The following is a 2,879-nucleotide window of genomic DNA, read 5'->3' as shown; positions in this document are numbered from 1 at the left end:
CCCCTCCCCCTCCCCTTCCCCTCTGCCCCTCCCCCCCACTCTGTGTCCTCTTTCTCTGCAGAACACAAGAAAATCAACAAAACCAAAAAAGATACGTTGGTGCACATGCGCACTAAACACACATACACACGCACACACACGTGCACGTACACACACCACACACGCACACACGTGCGCGCACACGTGCACGCACACACACCACACACGCACACACGTGCGCGCACGTGCACGTACACACACCACACACACCACACACCACACACACACACACCACACACCACACACACACACACCACACACCACACACACACACACACACACACACACACGTTTGGTCTAGATTTTATGTCTGTTATCTGAAAGAGGATCTGTATGATAGGAGCTTCCTCAGCTATCACTGGAAGTGAAACCCACATTTATTTTTAACGATCAAATTAACATAGCTTAAGACCCCACTGGCATATGTGATGAAAACTGGTTTACCTCAGTGGTGAACCACCTTTGGCTATCATAACAAGTCCTAAAAGTGTGTTTTAGGAACCACCAGCCTGTCGGCCATCACTGCAGAGCAGGTGTCACCCCATTCCCCGTTGTGTCTGTGCACTGAAGTCTTTTGATGAAGTCTCACCACTGCCAGTGCCTGCTGTGTTGTCCTTCACGATTTCTGAACAGAGAGAGATGGCCTTTTCTACCTTTTTACTTGGAATTTAAAGGAGCTCCACTGTGTCTAGACTTTCACAAAGGAGTTCCTTAAATCTGTTTTGCCAGCTTCTAGCATCATCTCTTTGCCCTAACCACACCTTTATTTCTAAATTATGGTAATCAAATATTAATAGAGTTCAGTACCTGAGCAATGTAAAACATGTCCTCATTCTAATAATAATAAAAATAGTAGCTAAAGTTCATCAGATTATTTACTGTATGCCACGACCTCCTCGATATGGTTGGAGAATGTGACCTCTGAAGCTGGATTGCTGGGGTTAATACTATCACTTTGAATAAGATGAGGACTCTCTTTGTGCTTCAGTTTTCCATCTTGAAAAAGAAAAAATCCTGACCAACTTTACACTGAATTATAAGGGTTAAATGAGTTGTACAGTCAATGAATTTAGAATTGTGCCAGGTACACAGTGATCGCTCAATAAATATTAGCTATTACTGTAATTATCACTGTCACAACCATCTTATGAGGTAGATTTCTTATTTTTTATTTTATAAATGAGAAAACGGAGACAATAAAAGCTTGATTACTTGCCCAAGTTCACTTAGCTTTGAGGAAATAAAACTAGGATTTTGTATCAGGCACTCTGGCTTCAGAGCTCATGTATTTAAAGACTCTCTTGTTTTTGAAAAATTTTTAATTGACACATATAATTGTATACATTTATAGGTATGGTATGATATTTTGATGCACATATACAATGTGTAATGATCAAATCAGGGTAATTAGCATATCCCTCACCTCAAACATTTATTATATCTTTGTGTTATGACGCAGTAACCCCACTACTTGGTATATATCAAAAAGAAAGGAAATCAGTATGTCGAAGAGATGTCTGCACTCCTGTTTATTGCAGCACCTTCCTAATTTAAACACAACCCAAGTAGCTGGTTTGGGGATGAATGTCATGCTTTTCTTGTGGTTCTCTCCAGAGCCCCAAGGTTCACGTGTTATTAACTGATATGAACAAACACTAGGAAAAGGGGAGGAGGTTTTATCTGGCTCTTTCTCAGCCAACCCTGCACTATAACTCCCATGATTAATTATACTGAAAAATCTTCTATAACTTTTAAAGATTTAGGGTTTGTTCTTAATCATCAATTTATTTTTTGTTTGATCTCAGAAAAGAGATCAGTGCTGAATCTCACAATTAAGTAGATAAATACTGCCTGGATAAGTTTGATCTTTGCAATGTAATACTATATTCTTTTCATAATAGCATTGCTCAGGTTCTGAACTCTATATTTGTTTATTTTAAATATATTTAAATATATATATCACATATAAGATTAAGTAAGTATCAAATATACATACAACTGAAATTAGGAGGAAAAACAAAAATACGTTTTCTTCATTTTGCCCTACAAAACTTATCATTGTTATTAAAAGACTCAAGTTACACTATGCTATGAACATTAGAGAATAAAAACAGTGTATGGTAGAGAAGGACATTGAAAGCTTCTATTTCTACCTTACATCAAATTTTGCACAGGAATCCTTCCTATAATATCATAGGCATATAATCATCAAACTATTATTTTAGATTTATCTGTTGTTAGAAAGCTTTGATTTTTAGAACATTCTATATTGAGTTAAAAGCCCTCTTCCTAGAACTGTCACTCTTCATTAGCCTTAGACCTAACACGTAAATATGAAAATGAGCTCTTCCTTTCATATTACAGCTATTTAAATATTTTTTTAAATTATCCTTTCCATCCAAACCTTCTTGAACTAAATATCCTATCTATGCAGTTGTTTCAGACCTTTCTTAACATGCAATAACTCTCTGATATGTGGACATTTGCTCATCTATTTCCTTTTTAAAAGGTGATGATTAGAACTTAACACAGTACAGTGTATGTGATCATATAAGTGCAGAATTCACTGGATCTATCACCTCTCTTGATCTGGAAACTCTATTTGCATTACTTGCATTTATGCCATTTCCGAAGCCTTTTTTTTTTTTTTTTAACTTGAACCACTAATCTTCCTGGCTCACAGAATATTATTAAAGTTCCCTTATTGCTTTAAATATCATTTAAATATTATATCAATCTATAAAAATGTACTACTTTCCAGGAGCAAATCTACTATTTAAAGCAGTCTACACATATATTGCAGTTTTTTACACATATACTCACTCATCTGCAAGTCAGGA

The sequence above is a fragment of the Galeopterus variegatus genome, unplaced genomic scaffold, assembly GCF_000696425.1.
Source record: "Galeopterus variegatus unplaced genomic scaffold, G_variegatus-3.0.2 Scaffold3897, whole genome shotgun sequence".
Classification (NCBI taxonomy): domain Eukaryota; kingdom Metazoa; phylum Chordata; class Mammalia; order Dermoptera; family Cynocephalidae; genus Galeopterus; species Galeopterus variegatus.
The sequence above is the reverse complement of the archived record's forward strand: the minus strand, read 5'-3'. Positions refer to the sequence as shown.